The sequence below is a fragment of the Gallinula chloropus genome, assembly GCF_964237585.1.
Source record: "Gallinula chloropus genome assembly, chromosome: 14".
Taxonomy (NCBI): domain Eukaryota; kingdom Metazoa; phylum Chordata; class Aves; order Gruiformes; family Rallidae; genus Gallinula; species Gallinula chloropus.
In genome coordinates, this window is record NC_140099.1 from 20,272,614 (window position 1) to 20,298,587 (window position 25,974).

Sequence of the window (25,974 nt, forward strand, 5' to 3'; positions counted from 1 at the left end):
AGCAGACTTTCTACTTATGCTGCTCAAGGAGGTTTTTCCCCACTTTATCCTGTAATGTAAAAAAAAACCCCACTTTTGGGGTGGATTATTTTTGTCTCACCTTGCAAAAGACAGACTTGATTTTGTCCTTTCATTGGAAGAAAAAGAAAAAAAAAAAAAAAGAACAATTGACAAAACCCACTACTTAAAAGGAAAATTGTTTAGCACCTCAAGGTCCAAACTTCGAGCAAACCACCTTGTCCAAACCATTCCCTCTGCCCAGCTTGGCTATTGATCTGAGGAGACAAAAGGGAAGCACAGGCACTGAGAAATAAAAAGGCTGTTTGAGCCTCACCCAGCAGGTAAGTGGCAAAGCCAAGAAGAGCAGCCACTACTCCTGCCTCTTTAATGTTCCTCTAGATCAAAGGAGCATTTAATCTGGGTTTTTTTTTTTTACAAGCCTTTATTTTTATGCCTCAGAAAATCACTTGTGGGGTTGGGAGCCTGGAAGTGCCACTGAGACAACATTGTCACCTCGGAATGGGAGATGCAAGGGGAAATTTGGGGACTGCTGGGTTTTTTCTCCTATTCACATGTCAATATGATACCTACAACTGATCACAAGCTGCTGCTGTTATCAAATGCACATTGAGAGTAAATACACCTTAAACTGGCAGTTTACCTCTGTTGATCTCTGTGGTGTGCTCTATCAGTCCCAAAGTGCTGAGCCTGGCAGGTGTCCATGCCAAATCTCACCTCTGCTCTGTGAGCAAACACCTCTTCACAGACACCTGTGTGTCCCCAGCTGTTTGCATGGTTCCTCTGCTGTGAATTGACCCAACAAAAAAATCAAACATAATCATAGAATCCCAGACTGGTGTGGGTTGGAAGGGACCCCAAGGATCACAGAGCTCCAACCCCCTGCCACAGGCAGGGACACCAACCTCCAGGCCTGGAGCTACACAAGGTTGCCCAGGGCCCCAGCCAACCTGGCCTTGAACACCCCCAGGGATGGGGCACCCACCCTCTCTCTGGACAGCCTGTTCCAGCCCCTCACCATAGTCTCTGCAAAGAACTTCCCCCTAATATCTCATCTCACCCTTCCCTCCTCCAGCTTCACTCCACCCCCCTTGTCCTGCCAGTCTCTGCCCTTTAACAAGCTGATTCCCCTCCTGTTCCTCTGCTCCCTTCAGGGACTGGAAGGCTGCAGTGAGGTCCCCCCACAGCCTTCTCTTCTCCAGGCTGAACCAGCCCAGCTTTCCTCAGCCTCTCTCCATAGGGGAGCTGCTCCAGCCCTCTGATCATCTCTGTGGCTCCTCTGACCCCTCTCCAACAGCCCCACATCTTCCTTGTACTGGGGCCCCAGCTCTGGACACAGGACTCCAGCTGGGGCCTCCCGAGGGCAGAGCAGAGAGGGACAATCCCCTCCCTGTCCCTGCTGCCACCCACTTCCTCTCTTCAAACACTGGAAGCCTGCATTGTGCAGGTAAATAGAGATGGAAAACAAGTCAAGGGAAACCAAAATTAACATCAGTCTTCTAAGAACACACAGGCATGAATATGTATGATACAGCCTAGATCTGACTGATGAATGACCCATAACTCATCAGCTGTAATGCCTTACGCTGAGTAATGGAGGTTCCTCTTTCAAGATGAAACATTAGTCACTTAAATACCTTCCACATCACACTGGGGAAAAAAACTTCTGTCTATTTAACTAAAGTACTGCTTGCTTTACAGGAATTAAAGAAAAGGTCCCTGGTTTAAATACTGTGCCCCTTTAGTCAGATTAAAAGCTCCAACCCCTGTTTCCTTGCACCACCTGTGGCTTTGCTGTCCTTGCTTTGTCAGTGCTCAGCAGCTCCTTGTTCAGAGGTGGAGAAGGGGGCCCATCACCCCTGTTGTTTATCAGAAATAAAGCAGGGTCTGCTCATGAAGACAGAGATGAAGAACAGGCTCATCCAAAGGAGCTTGGATAGTGCTATGACCCAGTTACTACTGCAAGTGATGTTCCTCTGGTTAGCCAGATGCTCCTCCACAAAGGAGTGAACAATGGCACTGCCTGTTGTGTTACATACAGGTAAGGAGTCACAGGCTTTTTCACCCATGTTCAGTCACGGGCATGTTTTGTCTCAATGAGCATAGGGAAGGCTTATAAGGAGAGGCTGAAGTCCCTGGGGTTGTTCTGCCTGGTGAAGAGGGGGCTGAAGGGAGACCTCATGGTGGGCTGTGGCTTCCTGCTGAGGGGAGCAAAGGGGCAGGTGTCAGTCTCCTCTCTTTGGAGACCAAGGACAGAACCCACAGGAACAGCATGAATCACAGAATCACAAGGTTGGAAAAGACCTTTAAGACCATCAAGTTCAACCATTCCTGTCAAGATAAACCAGATCCCTGAGCACCTCATCTCCCCTCTGTTAAACACACCCAGGGGAGGTGACTCAGCCCCTCCCTGGGCAGCCTGTGCCACAGCCCCACAACTCTGCCAGGGAAAAAATGTTTTCCTAACATCTAATCTGAACCTGAAGGTGAAGCTGCACATGAGGATGTTTAGGCTGGATTTCAGGAAGAGGTTCTGTTCTGAGCAGGGGATCAGGCACTGGCACAGGCTACCCAGGGAAGGGGTCACAGCCCCGAGCTGGGCTGAGGGCAAGAAGCATCTGGCCGATGCCCTCAGTCCCACCTCTGTCTGGGCTGGGGCTGTGTGGAGCCAGGAGTGGGACTCAATAGTCCTTATGGGTCCCATCCAGCTCAGGAGATTCCAGGGTTCTGTGAGGGGCTCAGCCAACACCATGAAACCAGAACAGCCTGGGATTCTGGTAGAACAATCACTTGGATCAGAGAGCCAGTAACAGTTCCTCCAGACTTGCTCAGCATTCCCAACCGGTCACATCCAGTTGGGAATGATGCTGATCAACAAGTCATAGGAATTTTGTCTGTACAAAACCTGAAGGAAACGTGCTACTGCTGCTGTGTTCCCTCTGCACACCAATGACTGTCCCACAGAATTCTCCTAAAACATTCAAATTGCTGAAAACTTCAAGTTTTGGCAATTTAAGAGAAAGATAAACATATTTCCCCATTAACTGTACATAAAGCTATCCACATCACCATGCCTACCTGCCAGCCACCATTACCAGTGTTCCAAAGCAAACATCATGCTCCTCGAGCTGCCTGAGGAAGAGGAGAACAGTCAGAGAGCTGTGGTGTCTCCTGCCTTCTCCATGCTCCACACATCAGACCTTCTCAAGAATCCTTCCCTTCTAAACTATTCGGATTAAGCTAGAAAATACAGCAGAGGCACTGTATCACCACTCCCATTCCTGAAGTGAAAATGATTCTGGAAAGGCAGTTTTGCTAAGGAATTCACCAAAAAAACTGAAGAACATGTCATCTGAGGTCAGCCTTTCCACACTGGCAGCACTGGAGAGCCAACTGCATAATGCTTTATGCTGCATTGTATCACATTTGCTATTTGATGGTCTGGTAACACTTTAATAGTCCTGAATGAGCATTTAATTTAGATTTAATAGGGCAGGTTCTCTGTTGTAATTAAATATCAATTGATTGTTAAAAGAGCACTTGCTGGATTTAATATATAAGAGATAAACCTGGTTTTCTATATAATTAACTCAGAACACAACAATAAAAGTGCAATTAAATTTCTAGAACACAGAACTTGTAAAAAAAGTTCATGGAGTTGGTGGGCATGAGAGGAATGAAATCCAACCCCTCTGCAAAGCTGTGTTTAATAACGATGGCAAGAGCTATTAATTAGTTTGGTTAACTATTGATGAGTTTGACCTTTGATGTAGAGATTCCTTTGAGATGGAAATCAAACAAGGAAAGCGACTGTTCCCACTGGATGTGGGTGGTGTCAGGAGACAGTTTCCTTCAAACAGGTATAGGAGAAATGTCAGGCATCTAATGCAACTTTAATGCTTTTCCCTGCATTAATAGTTCGTGTTTATCCTATCTGCACTTTATAATTCCACCTTTTCAATGTTTAACTTTGCCATAATTTACAGGTAGCTAATTAATCCCCACCCTGGTTCTCTTTTCCTTGCTTTTGATGTTACTCATGGAGAGGTTTTTTAATAGGGACAGTCACTTAAAAAAGGAACAACTGGAAAAACCAAGGGAGATCAATGGTTTTGACCGTTGACTGTGAAAAGCCATCCATGTGCAGAGCATCAATCCCACCTCAAATCAGCCTCCACCAAACTAGCCACAGGAAAGCAAAGCCATCAATGGTGCAAGCACCTTAGAAACTCATCCCACAGCATCCTCACGCAGCTGGCGTTGCTCTGAACTTCCATTAGGTCTCCCCCTAGAAAATGAAGAGGTTTTCACACCCTAAGACTTCACCAAGACTCTTCCTAACTGCCCACACGTATCCTGCAACATGCCTGCAAGGCAGTGACTGCGCCCACAACGTGCCATGTCCCCCCCAACACACAGAAAGCAATCACTAACCCAGCAGAATATTGATAACCTCTGTCCTGTGTCCCTGGCACGGCCAGACCAACCTCCTCCTTACATCGACCTTGAATCCTTTTCCTTCTATTTATATCTAAGGAGGCCAAGTTTCTTCCAATAAATGCCATTCAGAATCACAATCATGGAATCACAGGGGTTGGAAGGGAGCTCCAGAGCCCATGGGGTCCAACCACCTGCCAAAGCAGCTCCCTAGGACAGGGCACACAGGGCGGTGTCCAGATGGGGCTGGAATCTCTGCAGAGAAGGAGACTCCACACCCACTGGGCAGCCTGTCCCAGGGCTCCCTCACCCTCACTGGCAAGAAGTTCTTCCCCACATTGGTGGGGAACTCCCTGGGCTCCAACTTGAGCCCATCACCCCTTGTCCTGTCCCCACAGACACTGAGCAGAGGCTGCCCATGTCCCCCTGTGTCCCACCCTTCAGCTATTGATCCCCATTGATCAGATCCCCTCTCAGGCTTCTTCTCTCCAGGCTGAGCAGCCCCAGCTCACTCAGCCTTTCCTCACAGGGGAGATGCTCCAATAACACCACAGGTGTGATTGCATTTGGGGTGCTTTCCATGACTTGGCTCCATGTTTGGCAGGACATGGGGCCAGCAGAGCAGAGCAACACCCTTGTCCACTCTCCATGACATTCACAGGTGAATCCTGCTTGTCCCAGTCACTCCTGAGCTACATGCCAAAGCTGCACCATTTCATGCCAGCAAATCCAACATCAGCAGGATCAAGTGCACTGATTTCCATGTATTTTTGTGGGGGAGGGGGCTTCTTATTCACATTCCCTGAAATCACCTGTCAAAACCATTCCAGGTGTTGGACACAAAAAAAAGTAAAACCAAGATTGACTTTTTAAGTCAACTCTTTCCTGAAATGCTGGAGAAGGGTATGTTCTGTGTGCTGGAAACAGAATTGCTGATAAGCAGGAGAGTCTTTTGGGGTGCTGATGTGTTGTGCAAAGGTGAACAGAGAAACAGAACTTTATGATGGCTCTTGTCACAAAGCCCCTCCAGCTGCTGTGATGTTAGGAAGAGGGGTGTGACTTCCTTTTCATTCACATGTTTCTCTGCTGAACACAAGAGATGAGCAGGTTAAAAACCCACCCCAGCACCAGGAGCACTGAGCAGCGGAAGGGCAGAGAGGACAGACAACCTCCTCAATCACAGCCCTTGCTGCTGTCCAGATCATGCTTTCTGATGAGCCTGGATAGAGATGTAGAGTAACATGATAAGTTTCCTCACAGCTGCCATATCCAGGCCACAGAACTCTGGGTTTATTTATGTTTTCGAGGCATAACAAGCCCACATTTACAGCACACTGGAGCCAGCTTGGAGGACACAGGGAGAAGCAGGCTTACCCTCAGGCTGACTTTTATTAGAGCTTGAAAAGCCAGCGAGCAGGGAGCTGGGAAGCAAATATTACTGCCTAAGAGAGGATGGCACATTTCAAACCACAGTGAAAGTAATGGAGCAGATTCATCACCGGTCAAGCTCTGCCGGCACCGGCAGCTCCCGCTCCTCTGTACCCATTTGTTCCCTGTGGAAAGTTGCCTGTAGGAGTGTTCACAGGGCTGGGATGTTTGCAAGGAGTCCAGCACCTCAGAAAACATGGTAAGTGTTGGTAAATCAGAGTGCTGGCTGCAGGCAGCCATCACAGTGCTGATTTACAGCGCACACACACCCAACCCCAGTGCCTACGCTGGCCAGGACCAAACCATCAACCCCTTCTGCTCATCACTGGTAACCAGCCACCAAGAAGGCTCCCCTATGGAGAGAGGCTGAGGGAGCTGGGCTGGGTCAGCCTGGAGAAGAGAAGGCTGTGGGGGGACCTCATTGCAGCCTCCCAGTCCCTGAAGGGAGCAGAGGAACAGCAGGGGAATCAGCTTGTTAAAGGGCAGAGACTGGCAGGACAAGAGGGATGGAGTGAAGCTGGAGGAGGGAAGGGTGAGATGAGAGATTAGGGGGAAGTTCTTTGCAGAGAGAGTGGTGAGGGGCTGGAACAGGCTGCCCAGAGCAGGGGTGGGTGCCCCATCCCTGGGGGTGTTCAAGGCCAGGTTGGATGGGGCCCTGGGCAACCTTGTGTAGCTCCAGGCCTGGAGGTTGGTGTCCCTGCCTGTGGCAGGGGGGTTGGAGCTCTGTGATCCTTGGGGTCCCTCCCAACCCAGACCAGTCTGGGATTCTATGATTTACACAGAGTGCTTTTATTTGGCCAAAATACCCAGGAGGAGAGAGACAGGTTTTGGATCTCCTGCTACAAAGACAGGGAAAGCAACCCCATGTCTTTATTTCCTATGGCAGATGTGCTTGTCCCACCCATCCCTATGAGCCTGGTCCTTTAGCACACGGTCTTAGGACAAGGACCAGCTCTGGCTAGAAACTCACACATCTCTGAATCTGGATAAAGCCTCTACCCTAACACAAACATTGCAAAAATAAACTGAAAAATCTTCATTAAGGGTAAAAAACCCATCCCACACAATGCAGCCAACACAAAGGCAGAACTGAGAAACATCCCCCTCTGAGAGAAAGATCTGACAGCTCATCCCTAAAGCTCAAGAACAGCAGCCAGTAAATAACATGGTGGGAGGGGAGGGGGCAACAGCAACTCCTCCTGCTTACAGCACCAAGCTCCTTGCCTCAAGTCTCCTCCCAGTCTCCTTGCCTCAAATTTCTCCCCAGTCTCAACTACATGATACCAAAAGAAGCAAAGTACTCAGCCTGGCCTTACTTTCAGTGCAGCAGCAAGTATAGGCTTGGAGCTTTATATTTCATTTTGAGATCTTATTTGTGTATCTGATTTCTCCCCAAAAAGGCTCGTGGAAAATTAGCACCAGCCTCCTGCAACACGAGGTACAATTTGCCAGTGTGTAAATCTCCCCTTCCCATAGCTCAAAACCAGCAAAGCTTAAAGGCTTTGCAGCTGAGAACCAAACTGATCCAGCTCTCCAGAGAGTTCATGCAAAACCTCCCATTGAGTTTTACAGGCATTAGAGGAGACCCTCAGCTGACTTTATAATCTACAAAGGGGAAAAGAATTGAGGTTTCCAGAAAATTGGCTCAGCATTATTTTCACACTCTCAGTGTTTCTGCTGGGGAACAGTAGGCTTTGCATGGTTTTCTCCCAATCCAAAGATAAAATTGTTCCCATTAAAAAAAAAACCAAAACCTTTGTTAAAATGATTTTTGGAGAAGGTCCCATCCTTGGAAGAGACGTTCACTGAGGGTCTCTCAGAAGTGACTCTCTCATTTGACATCACCTCATTGCCACCAGAGTGGTACCTGCTCATATCATTACTTTCTAAGTTAGCAGTAACTTACTTTTCCCTTGCTCTCCTCCTGCCAAAAGCCTTCCCACTCCTATCTTTATAGCTACTTCTCTTCCCCTCACCCCCAACCTTTTATTATGGCAAGGAAGTGATTAAAACCCAAACATTTCTAGCACAACAGGAAGGATTGAGATCAAGGCTATACATTACAAAAATACTTGAAAATCCAGTTTTTTCCCTTGTAACTTATGCAGTGCTCCTTTTTTCCCCAGGAGCCAGCCATGGCCAAACCCAGCAGCGTTACCCCTCTCCTTCAGAGGCGCAGGACCACACGTCCTGCTATTGGGGTTCATCCACAGGCAAGCACAAGGTGATGGGTCTTGCCTCCTAATGAAAGGAACAGGATGGTCATTTGTTCCAATACAGAAGCTGAAATTTTAGTGAAAGGGGGCAAAAGTCTTAATTTTTACACACATGCAGGTACACAAGCCCTCAATCCTTCCCAGTGGATTATTATCCACTAACATAAGTGCTAATTATACTTGTTTTGCATCAGCCTTTGCTTATCTCATTGACTTCACGAAATAGGAATGCCACAATACCCAGGAGAACTTTTCCTCACCATCCTCTAGGAAAACCCACTCTTCCTCCATCCCCACCCAGAATAATTTGCCATGAAAATGGGTTATTCACTCATTTGAATACCTTCATGTTGGTAAGGCAACTCGCAGAGGAGTTACCCCAGACCTGTGGCACTTTCCCTTCCTGAGTGAGGATCTGAAAACACACGTTCACAGAACAGGAGAACCACACAAATCAACGTGTCAATGGATATTCCCACCACCACCCAGATTTCCTCTGTCACCTTCTTTTGCACTTAGAGCTCTGGAAAAGCTCTAAAGTGGAGAGCTTGGCTGCAGCGTCTCCGCTAACAAGCGCCTTCATTAGCATTTACTTTACATCAGCAAAAATGAAGATTCCCTTTTTTTTGTCTTTTTTTTCCTTTCTTTCTTGTGGGAAGAACAAACAAAAGCTTTCTTATTCTCTGCATTGTCTGCAGAAGCCTGACAACTCTTTGGCTTCAATGAAGATCAAATATTAATGCCATATTCCAAGCAGAATTTTTGAAGCTATCAGCATCTCATGCTTGTTGAAAACAGTGGCTAGAAAAAAACTCTCTCCAGCAAAGCCCTTTAAAGTGTGTGATGCTCACAGATGAAAAACAGTAGGTTGTTGAATGTAATTTTTGAGGCAATTGAGGGAAGCTAGGGTAGGCCAGCCAGTATCCTCAGCCAAATTATCCGCGTGGCAACCAGGGGAGGCTGGGATTCATTCTCAGATATGGAGCTTCAGAAATGAGCAGGGAGAGAGGCCAGGGTTTGCCTGGCCCCCGGGGTGCAGCAGCCACAGTGCACTGCTGGTGGTTCAACCTAATCCCATCCCACAGCCACCAGCTTAAGACAGACAAGATGTGAGCAGCAGTGACAGCGTCTCCAGCTCTACTCAACTCCCCCACTCTATCTGCTGGCTTCAGGAGGTGACAGATGTTGCCAGAAAACAACAATTTCTTTTCTCTGGTCTCTCCCTTCAGGTTTTGCCACCTCTGCATCCTCACAGGTGGCAGCAGGCATTTCTTTTGCTTATATTCAGTACCCACCCTGTGAGACACGAGGGATCCGGTGGACAGGTCAGGGGGAGGAAGGATGAAGATCACGAGGGTGGGATGGTCTTCCAGCCTCAGAGAGGAGGTGGAGGGAGATTTCCAAAAGAAGTGGGATCATTTTAATGCTCTTCACTAAGTGATTTTTGTTGGCTCCTTCCTGGCCTGTTGTTAGCATTAGTACCCTCCTAGGACAGCTGGGGGCTGCCTCTTGGAGAAGTGGCCTAAGCTCCAGAATAAATCTCTGCTGAAGCTCTACAAACATCCCCTGAAGCAAAAGACACTGCAGATCTCTACCAGCTGCTTTGAGAAGGGGAAAGAGCCTTCCTTTCTGGGAAAAATTTAGTTCCTATCTCCTCCCATCACTGCCAGAGGACACTCTGGTGACAGCATCTGAGCTGGTCACACAATACTCCAAAAGGAAAGGTCACAATATTCCCTTTGACTGAAACTCTGGCTACACCCTGTGCTCAGAAATATGGCCAGTCCTCTCAGCCTTTGCTTTTGCAGCAACGATCCCAAGTGCAAGAGTTTCACTTCTTTCAGAGACCACCAGGAGGTGGAAATTTCTGTTTGCTTTTTAAAAAACAAAATCCCAAACATTCCATAAAAATTGTAACTGGACTTTTCTACCCTTTTAGACTTGGAACCTCCTGATTTCCAGGTGCTCATGTGCCTAAGCACCTGAATGCTCATTTTTTTCCAGTGTCATCACCTAGTCAAATCTTCCATCTAATCCCGTTTGGCACAGAAGAGCAAGAATTCCTGGTGTTCAAATCAATCTGCTATTCATGAAACAATCATCCCCAAAGTCTTTTCCAGCTCTGGCAGAGCGAACAGGGTCACCCAGCTGTTCACCATCCCACCTCTCTCCCCAGCTTGCCCACAGCAACTACTGAAAACTCTTAGGAAATATTATCTACAGGTAATTTCAACACAAGAATGACCACACTGGGTCAGACCAAAGGTCTCCTCCACACTAAACTTCTGTCCCCAAGCATGGACATGACTAACCCAGCTTCTAGCTCAGAGATGTGCTGAGCAGGAGGTGTGACAAAAGCTGCTGCATATGCTACAAATCCTGTTTAAAGGACATGAGTTTCCCTGCAGAACTGCTGGGGACAATAAAGGCTGCTTAAACTCTTTGGAGAACCGTCTCAGAATTTACAACTAAAGCACCCTCAACATTTTTTCAAGGAGGGATCATAAAGACAACCTGCATTCCCACTCAGAGGTAGATTCTATTTCAGAACAGAACTGCTTTCGTTAGGTTGGCTGCTAACGAAGGAGGGTTTTTTTTTTACATTGCTGGATTTACAAACAGTTCCCTTCCTCCCACAGCTTTCATTGTACATCACAAAGAAACCAGAATGTGCTCTTTCAAAGCTCCTAACAATTCCTTACAGCTCTGCAACACCCGAGATCACAGAGAAATAAACCAAGAGCAAAGTTACAGCGCGTGTAAATATTAGAGAGGGGCCACGCTTCATCTGCCTCCTGCACAGGGCTCCTGAGAGGCAGTGCTGAGCCATGGATATACTGCACTCAATCGTCTGAGCCCTGCAACTGCACACACCTGCACAGCATCACCTGCCTGCTGCACTGCATCTGCATCAGCTGCCCGACACTAAGGAGGCAGATTGGACACCACCTCAGTTTAATTCTGTTGTCTCCAGGGTGTAGCCACAGAGAGAGATGAAATGCATGTTGGTAGGGAAGTGCTTAGGGACATCTGATGGCATTAAGCTGGTAAGAACCACACTGACACAGAACTCTGCCCTGCTTTTACACTCGTTTGTTCCAAGGGTGCAGTGGGTGCAGGAGGAATCCCAGTGTTACCAGCCTGAGGAATAAACCAAGCACCCAATTCCCACTCCAAAGCAGCCCTGGGGATGACTCGATGCTCTTATTCACCATCCACTCCCTGCATCTGGGCTCAGCTCTTTTGGACCCACATGGTGTTATATGACCTTATATTATATGGGGGTTGGACTCCATCTCTTGAGGTCCCTCCCAACCCCTATAGTTCTGTGACCCTCAAAAATACCAACAATGAGGCTCTGCAGCACAGAACCCCTCCACTTCTCCATGACCCTTAGTATAGACGCCAGAGCACCCAGCCATCTCCTGACTGGTGAAGATTTTAAGGGGAATCAGGCTGAAGCAGCAGAGGATGAGGCGTTATCTCTACCTCCAATCACTGACAAGGCAGGCAGACCCTTGATAAAAGTCCCTCAGAGGAAGCAGTATAGCACAGTGGAACCAAGGGCCCCTGTCTAAAGGAATACCATTTGGGGACACTCTAGCTATTTCCCCCTCACTAAGTGATCCTTAATTGACACTAACATCATACAGGTACCAAAGTTGTTTTATCTGCTGGGCCTGATGTGCTGCCACCCATGTCCTCATCTAGCAAAGGATAAATGTTGTTCAAAATAACAGATAAGCCTGTCTTCCAGGAGGGTATGTACAAGGTGGGCACCATGTTCCACCTCGGTGCGGCATCTCAGTGTGGGGAAAAGCCACAGCCCTTTCTGCAGCATTGCCAAAACCTCCCATTACTAAGAGATGCCCTGTCCATCTTCCCAGGGACTTCCACTCCCATCACAGGATAGAGACCAAGGTGACTTCTGCTTGTGAAGGCTCTTCTAGAGAGCAGACTAGAAAAATGAGAGCTGCAAATGAGACTTGAGGAGCCCAAAGCCAGATGTAACACAGGGACCTGGCTGTGGCTAGGCAGGGAACGCACCAGAGTGGGAGGTGTGGGCAGCCCATGGGGCCACCACTGCTGCAGGGTCCATGGCACAGGGGCTAGACAGTGACCCTGTCATCTGCCACCTTCCCTGTTCCTGAAAAGCTGGATCTGCACAGTTCCACATCCAAATGTGCACTGGTGTGTAGGTAAGCAAAGGGAATAGTGACAAACTGACATCTGTCCCCCTGTGCATCTTGATATCCATGTTTTATCCTCCTGGTGTATGGGGGATGGCAAGGACCTCTGGAGATCCCCCAGTCCCACCCCTGCCAGAGCAGGGTCCCCTGGAGCAGGCTGCACAGGGCAGCATCCAGGATCATGGGGCTGGAATGTCTCTAGAGATGGAGACTCCCCAACCTCTCTGGGCAGCCTGGCCCAGGGCTCTGCCACCCTCCCAGCAAAGAAGTTCCTCCTCAGGGTTAGGGGGAACTTCCTCTGCTCCAGTTTGTGCCCATGGCCCCTTGTCCTGTCCCTGGGCACCCCTGAACACAGACTGACCCCTCCTCCTGACCCACCCCTCAAGGGTTTCTCAGCACTGAGAAGATCCCCCTCAGGCTTCTCTTCTCCAGGCTGAGCAGCCCCAAGTCCCTCAGCCTCTCTGCACCAGAGAGATGTTCTGGTGCCCTCAGCATTACAGTGACTCCAAGGAGACACCCTTGGCACTCAGAGCCTCTTAAAATTACCTGTAGCAGGGAGTGATCAAGGCAGAGCTGCGACAAATGGGGGGATGCAAGGGGAAGAGCAGTCCTCCAAGGCATGGTCCTTCTGGGAATTCCAGTGGGTTTACAGACTCTGGAGCATCTCTCCATCCCTACAATAGCAAGGCATCTCAACCCTTTACAAAGAAGCAAAAGCATATATATACATCTATATTTATACATACTTAAAACACACCTGGATATAGATCCCTCTCTATGGAGAGGGAAAGAGAAGCAGAAGGAAGAGGAAGAAGAAAGACCATAGATCAGGATCCAGCCCAATAACCACACTGAGCACGTACCTGTCACGCCAACTTCTCTGCCAGCCTGGCACTAAGATTAAGTAAGAAAAATCTGGCTCCCAGCAGCATGCACGAGTGGTTCAACGACCTTAAGATGATATTAATTTGTTGAGGCTTCTTAAAGCAGATTTCAATTATTGCAGATTCTTTAATACCAGTGGGGGAAACACAGGAGCCTGTCAGTATTGGCTGATTTGAAGTGTGATGTAATTATCATCAAGCCTTAGTAAAGGATTTTAAATTAAAGACAACTTGGTCTGTAAATACTTTGTGTCTAGATTATTGTTCTCTTTTCCTAATGGCTTTTGGCATAGGCCTTGTCAGTGGTTTATTGTACAACCCTTTGGCTGTGACAGTGTCTTCTATGAATAAATCATACACTTCACTAAGCACCAGACGATGGCAAAATGCAACAGCAGATGAAATAAGCAATAAAGAACCATTACAGCTGCCTGTTCTCCTCTGCAGGTTTACATCACCATCTGATTTAATTTCCTATTTGTAAGGCTCACAGCGATGCCACTCTGAAATAAAATCATAAACGTTCACATGGGCACAAATGAAAAGTGAGGCACCTGCTTGGTTACAAGGTATTTACTCCCTCAGCAGTGGTGTTCAGCTTCTTATTTGTACACTTGGGTCAGAGAGACAGGGGAGGATTTACAGGGGATGAAATATCTTGGGTATATTACTGCCACGACAGGGAGGTGTTAGAGCTGCGCGTGTCCTGCGGTTGAGACCTGCTTTTACCATATAAATGAAATACAACTGGCAAGGGGAAGGGATGAAACAGGCTACACATGCATTTCTGTTCCAGGCTAGCTGGTGGCATCAAGTGTACCTGGCTCTGGAGCTGGAAAACTACACGGTTGCTGTGCCACTCTGGAGGAGCAGCTCTGCCCCGAAGCTCAGGATTTCACTGTGCAACATCACAGGAGCATCAACCAGCTAAGTCTCTTCCAGAGCACTGGAATAGGCTGCCCAGGGAGGTGGTGGAGTCTCCATCTCTGGAGATATTCAAGACCCGTCTGGACGCCTCTCTGAGTGATATGTCCTAGGGAGCTGCTTTGGCAGGGGGTTGGACCTGATGATCTCTTGAGGTCCCTTCCAACCCCTGTAATTCTATGATTCTTCAAAGCATGCAGAAACAAGGCTACACGACTTGCTCCAGGACACAAAGGATGAGAAGAGCAAGGTCAGGGGTATAACTCAGCCCCTCTTTGCTTGTCCACTGCCTCCTTCCAGTGTAACACCTTCCATCAGGCCATGCAACAGGTCATCTGCATGACAGCAGCAGCACAGCATCGGGGGATGTGACCATGCACTAGAAATGAAACCATCTGTATCAGCTGCAGCAGCAGTTCTGCAGTCTTCTGGAGGAGATGTGGTGCTGAGGTGAATTCATCTTGGTCTCCAGTCCTTCTCCCTGCTTCTCTTCCTAGCCATCCTTCATAAACATGAGCAGCTGGAAGCCTGTGGACAGTTCTGCTGACCACATTTGTTTCTGACCTGCGTGCCACAGCCTGATGCCACTGCAGTGGATAAAATGCTATCCAGGAAAAATACAACTGGAAACATTCATCCATTTACTGAGATGTTCAAATAGACTTCTACATCTCTTCTCCAGATGAAACTACCACCCATGGCACTCAGCTATGTATGAAAAAATGCATCTTAGCCCCAAGCTTGCCACTCAGCACACACAGCATCTTCCTGCCCATCAGAGTCAGCTCATCAATAACCCTGCTAGCATGAACAAATATCTGGCTATGCATGGAAATATGGACTTCTCAGGACTTCTGATAGCAGTGGAGAACATTGGAGCTTGTAGGGAGAGCAGGGAAAGGAGGACAGCAGGGCAGGGATTGCTTCCCTGCTCCCAGATAATGTCTGTGAGAGGGCGTGATTTACTTTAGAGAGAGAAAATTCACTTCTGCCCATATTTTCTCTTTCCCCAGGGCTCCTCTCCCTCCCCACAAGGAAGAAAAGCATCCCAGGAGAAGCCTTGGTTGATACCATCTGGCTTTGTTGTGGAGGCTCCGGTGCTGCTCAGGTTACTCAGTCAGAACAAGCATCCGCTTGGCCGGTCAGACCGTGCCGCCCGTTGCACACACGCTCCCTGGGCAGCTGCATTTCCAGACCCACACAGGCAGCTCTGGGATTTGCAGGGGGAGGTTTTACCTGATCGCTGGAGAAAGCTGCCAACAGAGCCTTTAGTCAGCAAAGTGCTGGAAAAACACCTTCTCTCCAGCACACACAGTGTAGCCGTGACCTGGTCAGGAGCCACGAGTTCCTGCTGCAGTTTAACACCTCCCAGTGCAGAGGGGTTTTAATGCTGCACCACACTGCTTCAGTTGATTCCTTTCCTGTTTAACAGCTCCCAGTACCTGAAGGGAGCTTATCAACAGGAAGGGAATCAACTTGTTAAAAGGGTAGATAATGGCAGGACAAGGGGGATGGATTAAAGCTGAAGGAAGGTTGGTTTAAACTAGATATTAGGGGGAAAATTTTTTAGAGAGAGAGTGGTGAGGGGCTGAAACAGGCTGCCTAGAGCAGGGGTGGGTGCCCCATCCCTGGGGGTGTTCAAGGCCAGGTTGGATGGGGCCCTGGGCAACCTTGTGTAGCTCCAGGCCTGGAGGTTGGTGGCCCTGCCTGTGGCAGGGGGTTGGAGCTCTGTGATCCTTGGGGTCCCTTCCAACCCAGACCAGCCTGTGAGTCTATGATTTTTCACTGAAACCTTCTTGGTGAGTACAAACGTGCAATTCCCAAGAGTTTCTGTCTGGAATTTCCATGCAAACTCTGCAGCAGCAAACTACAGCTCTAACATCTGTCTGGGAGGGTATTTTTGGTTTATACTTAAAACACAAGCACTGACCTTTAAAAATAGAATTTTTATCTAGTAAATCTGAGATAGGGTCATGCCAAAGGAAAGCTCACACCCACACACCGATTCACATTTCCCACTGACTTTGGTTAAACTAACAGAGAGCCCAGGAGCCCCCGCTGCTGGAAACGTGGACTTTCCCTGACATCACCTTTGGCTCAGCCCTGTTTGGGGTCAGCCCTCTGTTCTGCAAGTTAAGGTGACCAGAGGAACCATTTCATCCTTGATTTTGGTAGTACTTCTCCAATCTTGAGCCGCCCCCTCCCATCATCTTCAAAGGTGCCTGCTGATGTGAGAGCAGCACGTGCCATCAAACCAGCCTTGCTGAGCATTTACCTTCTGCAAACCCCATATAAAAGCCTTTCCCTCTCTTAGCCTGAGGACTTACCTCCTTGCTAACGGTGTTGCCTGTTGCCATCTTCAGCAGGGACAGGAGGAAAGTGAAACTCTGGTTGCTTCAGCCATCACCAAAGGTGCCGCTCTACTCGACCCTCACTCTGTGCCTGTGTCTCTCCGCTCTTCCCTCTGCTCTTGTAACACTCTCCTACACCCTGATTTTTTTCAGGGAGCTGATTCACTTTTTCCTTTCTGTGCAACCCCCTTTTTGCTGAGAGTCAATAAAGCAGCTCAGGATTCAGCCACCATGGTCTCTGACCCCCCTCCTCCTTGCTCCTCTGCACTGGGGTGGAGCATCCACCTGCCCTTAATGGCATTTTTACAGAAGAGCTGACTTCCCTGAGCTCCTCTTTCCATTGTGCACCATTTCCCAGGCTCAAGCTTCAGGGAACGAGCCCTACATACAGGGGACTTGCAAAACTGCATTCCCAGGAATGTTTTAATGACCCTAATGGGTTATTCAATGATCCCCAAGCACAGCCTGTTAGGTACAGGCAAAAATTAACAGCAACGTCACGCGCCCCAATTAATTCCAACTTACATGAGCAATAAACACATCATTTGCATTATTACTAACACATACAATTTAGAGGCATGTTTGGATATGAATCTAACATGATAGCTTTAGTAAGTTAATTAGATAATTGCTAAACATACTAATTGATTTTTAATTACAGAGCGCGGAGCTTGCAGCGGAGCCAGGACTGGCAGACTTCTCTGTCATTAGAGAACAAAAGGAACTTCAGCAATGCTTCAGCATCCCCAGGCTCACACACGTCCTGCTTTCTGTACCTTTTCCTCTGAGCCATTTGCCAACCCAACAAGACTTCTCCATCCTCTGATTTTCAAGAGGGAAAAGCTTAAAAACTTTAAAGAGTTAAAAAGCTTAAAAACTTTAAAAGCTTAATAAATATCTTGCTCCTGGGAGAAACACAGCTGCTGAAACTTGGTTCTCTGCCTTTAAACACAGATTCAGGACCTAAACCAGCCACCTCTGTAGCTCTGCCACCAGGAACAGCGGCCAGTTTCAATCCAGGCTTTATCAACTCCTCTGAGACCATACGTATACATCCCTCTGAAGTCATCTCTGGTTCCTGTGCACCAGCAGAGCCACCAGCCCCTCCAAGCAGCTGGAGGTGCAGTTCATCAGAGAAGCACGTCCCAGGTCCCCACAGTTCAAGGCAGTGGCACAGAAGAAAGTCACCACTGAAGGGTGGTGACCACCTCCCTGTATCCTGCAGACCAGTTTTCAGGAGGGAAGAACTTATAGTGGTCAAGGTGCACATCACCCATCACAAGAAGGAAAGGCAGGGAACCACAGTTGATGACAAAATGACCATCCCAGGCAGGCCTGCAACTGAGAAGCATCCAAGGACATGTTTGTGAGTGAACAGAGGACGTGCATCTCCACACCTACTGAAGGACAGGGATGGGGGCAGCCAATAAACAGCCCAACACTGCATGTGAATACTACCCTAAGTGAGATGACCCTTGATGGCAGGGTAGTGTCTGAAGCACGTAATCTTTCAGGTATCCCTGCCATTTGCATGCTCCAGCAGACAGGAGGGTGATGTCCCACCCTGCCATGGGAAGGGCCTGGGGAGGAAAATCCATGATGTGATGAGACAAGCCCCACTACGAGGTTGGGGCTCCTTTCCACAGCACTTTGAGCCCTCCCATCCTTCTGTGCTCCTCTTTCTCTTCAGAGGAAGCCCAGAGACCTCCTCAGCTTCCCTGGCAAAGAAAGATATGACCTCACATCAAGTGTGGAACCCAAAGTGTTGCTGCAACTGTGGCTGTAATCCATCTTGCCCTGACAAGAAAGGGCCAACTTTTGGCATTCAGCTGCACCCCAGGGCAGGATATTGCCATACCTATAGTACCACTGCAACCTCTCCCCTCTGAGGGAGGGGTACACCCCAGGAAGAACACACAGCTCTCCTCAAACCAGCCCATGGTGCCAAGATACCCTATTTAAAATGGATCAAAACTGCCATAGAAACAAACAAGGTGTGATCTGGTGCTAGCAGCCTACACTGCTTACAAAGCCCCTTCTTGCATTTACCACCAACATACTGGATGTCCACAAGCCCATCTTCATTCCACCTTTGGCAGTCACCCCAGTGAGACTTTTTATCCCCCCAGTCACCAAGACCAAGGCTCTCAATTCCTGCTCCTCATGCATGAATTTCATCCCTGGCTGCACCAAGAAACACGCTCCTCTAAACCCAGCTCAGATGCTCTGCCTTTTGCACTGCTCTGTGGGTGCTTGACCATGAGATGTCACAGTATTTTCACCTGTACCTGCTCAGCAGATGCCTGAAATGAGGGCATGAGGACAGTTTTAGAAACAAAAGGAGCTTTTGATCTGCCAGAGCTTTTAGCAAGAGAGACCCAGAGCAGTACATTCCTTCCACTGCCTCCCTCTGCAAGCCCTGCCTGGCCAAAACCACGCAGCACATCCCCCTCAGCTTGTTCATCCCACAGCAAAAGGGAACTTGTCCCCCATTATGAACTGAAGAGCAAGATCAGAGCCTGCAGCAGCCCAAGGGCTGGATGAAGGGAAGGCCCTACCTCTTCATCACAGAGTGCCTGGGACTGGCAAGTAGGCAGAGAGCTCAGCCCTGGAGGGCTTTTAAGCTTGACTCATCCCAGGTGAGCAGATGAGTCTGGTGCTGGCCCAACCCTGAGAGGTGAGGTGCATCAGAAAGAAGCTGGTAGCAGTTCCCTCTGTTTCTGGCTAACAAAGGCCAGTTGCTGATAGCCCGTTTGCCCAGGAGGTTCTGGCTGCTCTGCACCCCTGGCAAGGAGCGATCTCCAGTGACAGGAGATGCTCACACAGGGAAACACAAGGGACAAATACAGCATGGATGGAGAAAGGGGGAGATAATACCTTTGGGCTGGTGCAGTTTCAGGGAAAATATAAGGAATCTCATGTTAAATACTGAGATGGCTACAAAGTTCCATGGAAAACTGAGTAGAGGAAGAGCATCTCTATGTAAAAATGTCATTTTCTCCAAGACATCAAAAAGCCTTTGATGGGAGCATCTCTGGACTAGCAGAGTCCTCCCCAGAGAACATACAAGCTCCCAGACCAGCATTCCCACTCCAAACTGAGACCAATTCAGATTCCTTAAAACTCCTCATGAGTGGTCCAGTCTAGATCCTCAGTCCCTCCTTCTTAGTCTGTGACAGATTGGGGATGGGAAATGGGGGCTCTTCTCCTTCCTTGGCTTCCCCATACTCAGCACCTGCATGTTCACAGAGCTACTTCACCTCAGGGACTGCACCATCACAACCCCCCATGTGCCCATCTATTACTGACCGCTCATCAGCCGGACTCTGGCCAGCGCCAGAACAGCTGCAGGTTTGTTTTTCCCTCATGCAGACAAATTACTGCTGAGGAAGCACAGCACCAAGGCTGAACCCCAGAACACAGCCAAATCCCCTTGTTCCCAGCATGTGCCAGCCAGTTCTGTACACAGGCAGGTTCCCCCTGCTGAGTGGCAGAGCCCTCGCGGATGCTCACGGATGCTCAGTAACGGATGCAGCAGCCGCAGCATGTCAGACCCAGACCCCCCCACCCTCTCCCCGTAGCAGGAGGATGAGGTTTCTCCTCTGCCTTGCACAGCTCGATGCTATTTCAAGCAACTTGACCCCAAACTGGACTTTTCCAGCTGTGCAGCTCGCTCCTGCTCCCGAAGTGGCAGCGACACTTCACGGCCGGTGATGAGAAGAGCCAGCAGAAGTACAGCTGTTTGCTGTCACAACGGAGCCTGTGGTGCAGGGAGCTGAGCATCCTGAGGTGTGTGTTGCTGCAAGCAAGCAAATGAGGTGAGATTTGATGGTTCTGGAGGAGGAGAAGGAGGTGGAGGAGGAGGAAGGGTCCTTCTGGCATTTACCAGCTTTGGTGCCAGAGTTGCACAGATGTGGTCAGGGCAGCTCTCGTTCTGCATGGGGAATCATCTCAGAACACTTTTCCTCTACAAGTGTGGCATTTCTGGGCTGGGTTTTGCTATTCTGGGGATTATGAAGCTGTATCACTAAAAACCCACAGAAAAAAGGGATTTGGGAGGCCTGATTACTGCACGTGTCTGAGCCTTGAAACACATCTTACAACACGTCCAAAGTAGTGAGCTTCTGACAGGACATTGGTGATGTATTCATTTGCTTTCCTCCATACTTCCAAAATTCATGTTTTCAGAGGAATCTCCCAAACACAAGGGCCCCAGACTGATGTTCAGGGAGCATTTTTCTTGTTCTCATGCAAAAGACTTCATTCCAGTAATATTTATCCCAGCTACTCCCCACTGCCACTGCCCAGGCACTCAGCTCACCCTCCATGGGACAGGATCCAACTTCTGTATTTATGCAAATATAATCCTCCTTTAATGTAAACAAACCTTTTTCTTGTGAACAAAGCAAATGAATCTGCAGAGACTCAACTGCCACGCTTTGTCTCGAAGCCATGGGATCGATCAACAGCAAGACAGAAAATGATGCTCCAGACTGTTCCTTGTTGCTGTTTGCACCCTTGAGACTCATTGCACAGCCCTGGAGCTAAACAACACACCCATATTTCACCATCCCCTTTCCACCTCTGTAAGTAAACACAGTTTACCAAATGCCCATGTTTCACTGCATTCCTCCCAAGCCCTGCAGGCAGCACATTTGATAACTCTGTGTCTTTGGCTGCACATCCTGCCCAAGCCCAAGCTCAGCCCCCTGGAGCTCTGTACTGAGGCCTGATTACATCTGCCTTTCATGTTATGCTGCATCCCTCAATGCACCAGGTTGGGTCACACTGCCCTACCCAGCCACCCCACCGTGGATGCTCCACATGGGAGGAGCTGCCTTGCAGAGAGCCACAGGTGAAAACAGCAGAGCAGGCTGCAGCTGGGAGCAGAGCAGTTCTTTATGGCTCAGCAGGATAAACAACCCATCTATGGCATTTGCTGGCACTGGGTGCAAGCGATGCTGTTCCTGGCTACTCCCCATCCATGGGCACACGCCAGGGCAGACAACGCAGGAACCTCAGCCTCACAGGGTGGCTGTTTGTCACTCTGAGCAGGCCTGAGTGCAACTGGATATATATATATATTTAAAGCTGTAGATGAATAAAAATAAGCATTCATATCTCAGGAAGCCCAGGGGCAGTTGCTGGATGGAAGGATGAGGCAGCTCTGCTGGGGGAAATGAGAGGAGCATCCTCAGCAAAGGGACATGCTGCTGCAGCAAGGGATGTGAAGCACCTCATACCCTCCTGCCCTGTCCCTGAGGGTGTTCAAGGCCAGGTTGGATGGGGCCCTGGGCAGCCTTGTGTAGCTCCAGGCCTGGAGGTTGGTGTCCCTGCCTGTGGCAGGGGGTTGGAGCTCTGTGACCCTTGGAGTCCCTCCCAACCCAGACCAATCTGAGATTCTAGGATTCTGCCCTTAGTAATTCACTTTCTGTTCTGGGAAAAAGGACAAATTCAAGTGCCATCACGTGGACTGCCTGGGGTTTATCTGGGCCACAGGCCATGCAGGTGATGCTCAGCAGCCCCAGGGCGGTGCAGGAGGGACAGCGCCTTGCTGCAGACCCCCCACCTCTTTGCTTGAGTCACACTGATGGGAGGGTGGATAAATGGGGAAATTAAAACTTAGGTGGGAGAAAGGGAGGCAAAGGGGCTCCAGCACAACTGAAGCCACGGGTCAGCCAAGACTTCATTAGAGGGAAAACAAGAGCTGCATCAGGCAGCTGCAACAAACACAGTTATATCCAGCTCGAGGGAAACCCTTTTGCTTCCCTTCATGCAGACACTTCCCTAACACCCAGCTTCCCTCACAGGCATAGGGGCTCAGCAGGGCTTCTTTTTTGATTCAGTGTTGTTCCTCTTGCTCCAGTTTGTTGTTCTCTCTTCCCTCCCAGAGCAGCACACTGCTTTTTGAAGTGTTTGCAGTGACAAGACTGTGTGTAGAGTGAGACCCACCGCATGCCACGCCGGAGGAGCAGATGATCACTGGCCAGTCAGAACATCCACCAGCAGTGGGGAAAAGAACCCTTTTAAGTTTTTTATTTCAACTTCTGCCTTACCATAGGCATGTCTTTGAGCATTGGCTTCAGTGAGAATGGGGGTCTCAACTTCAAGGCCTTAAAAGTCAGCATATGGATCACTGAAACTCTTGTGCCACACAAAGGGTTGTCAGGAATCACAGGCAAGGCTGCCTCTGCTGCTGAATGAACTGGGGAAGAATTCACTGAGACAAGGTCTGACACTGGCTCAACTGCCTGGATTGCACTGCTTGTGCTCAGAAGCATCTAATCACTGCCAAACACCCAAAGGTTTGGCATTAATTTCACCACAACCCAGATCCCACCAAGGCTGGACAGGATTCAGCACCTTGGGCTATGCTGAGGTGTCTGCATGGAGCCCTGCACAGGGTTTGAAGGCAGGAAAGCCTTACAGAGAGGAGATCTGCTGTGTCCTGTGACACAGAGATGTCTTCTGAGCAACACATACGCAGGATGTTTCAGACAATTTCCTGAGTGGAAAGAATTTCCACCTTGGTTTTGGGGTTTTTTTTGAAAACTGAGCCAGAAAAGACTCCCAAATTGTACTTTTGTTTCAGCAACAGCAGCTGAATTTTACTACACAACTTCCAGATAAGTTACTGATGTCTCTGTACAGATGATGGCAGATGGTAGTGTTGGTTAAACATTTCCCTGCAACGTTTGCTCTCGACTCCTAGATTACAGTGTGCTAAATACCAGGCAGGTAGAGGATACAGGAAATAATTAGAGTTTTTAATCTCAAGAAAAGGGTCAGACAGGAGGTTTTCCTTGCCCAGCAGTGCCCAGCTGTGATGGTTGAGAGAGTGAAGGAAGGGAAGGCATCCTGTGATAACCCTCAGCACATCCTCTCAACTACCACCCTCTTCAGTCAGAAGCTGTATCTGCATCTTTACTTTTAATTCATGGCAGATTAATTAACACATCTGAAGCAAGGTATGTTATTGCTACCACTGAGTGGCCAGGGATGACTGGCTCACATACCTTTCTGTTTTAACAAACCAACCCAGCATTAGGCTTGGACAGAAGCCTCAGCATTAGATCACATTAGTGAAAACCACCTGGAATTATCAAGCACTGACCAACTACTGGATCTCAAAAAGTGTTGGCAGCACAGAACTACCCAAGAGCTTTCTGGCAGCCTCGTTAGGCACCCGCATATGGCCTCTATTCATTAGCGAGCCAGACATACACACCACTCAGACCCATTCTCTCCTCTTACACACTGCCAGGGAGACTGACAAAAGGGGTAAGAGATTGATTGAGGGTGATATAATGTAGTGACCCTGCACAGAGGCCAAATGTCTTTAAATACAGCTGAGTACACGGTCAGGCTTGCAGACACAACGCAGGTCACCCCTGCGAGAGCAGAATCCACCCCTGAACTGACTGAATGCAACTCGTTTGCAGGAGGCAAGGAAAACACCACAGGGTTCACAGAGTGATGCTGTCACCAGCACAGCTGATGGGACCAGAGGCTGGAGGAGAAGAGAAGCACGTGGTATGTCACCTCCCAGCAGCATCCAGAGCGCAGCAGAGGGACCAGGACAGGGCTGTTTGCTGTGAGGTCTCTGGCTCGCTTTCCTGCTGAGCCTCCGGGATCTGTTCTGGGCTGAAGTCATAGAACATGAAAGAGCCAAACTGTAACCAGCCTTGTAGCTCGTTCTCTTGATGTAGAGTTGTCCAAGAGGTTGAAAAATTAACACTCACTGTCATTTCTTAACATGCAAAGGTCACTGCCTTGAACTGTAAGCCTTCAGTTTTACCTCTTCCCTGCTTTTCTTTCATGTGTTTTGGGTTTTTTTATTTCTCTGCAGCTGTAACAAACAGCATCCCAGGGGAAAGGGGCCCACTGGTCACCAGTGTCAATTGTCACAGATGCCCAGGAGGATGCACAGCCAATGTGAGAGCCCAGTGCCTTGCAGAGCCACCAAGGAGCTGGTACAAAGGGTGCATCTGACCCTTGTAAAGGAATGGGGTAAGTCCAGGATGCAAGCAGAGAGCAAAAAGAGTTGAGGGAATAATGAGTCATGTAGCAGTAAGATGAGGGGTGATGGTTTTAAACTAGAAAAGGGGAGATTTAGGGTGGGTGTTAGGAAAAAGTTCTTCCCTCTGAGGGTGGTGGGTCACTGGCACAGGGTGCCCAGAGAGGTGGTGGAGGCCCCATCCCTGGAGACACCCAAGGTCAGGCTGGATGGGGTTCTGAGCGACCTGATCTAGTGAAGATGTCCCTGCTCACTGCAGGGAGGTCAGTCTAGAGAGCCTCTAAAGGTCCCTTCCAACCTAACACTGTCTATGAATTAAACAGATGATACCAGAAAGAAGCTTCAGGAGAATCGATTCTTTGGACCATGGTCATCCCTAGATGGGCTTAAGTAGGTGATGAAAAACATCATTTTCCTCTCTGTATTCCTGACAGTGGTGTAGCTGGCAATTCCATGCTGAATGCAGGTCCTGTGTTTTCACTTCTAAAAGGAGGTTGAAAAATTGGTGTGGAAAGGAACTACAGAAATTACTTAAGGACTGGGAAAAATGCCATGTGCTGAGAGCTCAATTGGAGAGGAAATGTGATTACAGGGGATAAATACTTCTATGAGGAGAAAACTGCCTGGTAGAGCAGGAGTCCCTCCCATCCTGGGGAAGGCAGAACAGGCAAATCAAAAAGAGAAACCAGCCTGAATATCTTAGAAGAGTCAGGAGCTGAGCACAAGCCTTACCAGGACTGATGGACTCTCCATGACCTCCATCCAGGACTGGATTCCTCCTGGGTGACACCCTTAAAACCAGAGAGCCACAAGGTCCCAGGGACTCCTGGGTGAAATCCCGATTTCCAAGGCAATGGGAGGAGGCACCAGACAGTCTATCCCCTTCCCAAGGCCTGAACATTTGAAGCAGTTATTTACACAGAGGAAATGATGCACTACTACTGCTCTACAACTAGGTATGGCTGGCTGCTGGAAACAGGCACAGCATCACAGCAAGGAGCTGAGCTTTGCCCAGAGTGATTTATCCTGGAGAGAAGAAACTGTGTGACTGCTGGTAGCTGAGCTTGCTTATCTCTGTATGGAATTAGATTTTGACCTTCATCTTCTAACCCACACACCCAATAAATTCAGAGCCACGAGAGCCAGAGGAGGAGAGAAGAGGCTGTTGGTTACACAGTAAGGTCGTGCAGTCACTTAGAAATGTGGCAAAGGAATCCTCTGAGATTACAACACTGACCCATCCTGCCCACCAACAAGGAAGGAAAAAGCATCAGTAATTAATTGAACAGCCCAAGCAACAAGCTGAGAAACCAACCCCAACAGCAACACCGGGTCCCTCAGTTATGGAGATGCCCAGAGCATCTCTCCCAGTGCTGTGGGCTAACCTGGCAGGCAGCTGAAACAGCCACATGGCCCCTCGCCCCCTCCTGCCAGAGGGGGGGCGTGGGGGGGGAAGAGAGTGAGGGGGTGGTGGAGGATAAAAAACTTGGGGTTGAGATAAAACCAGTT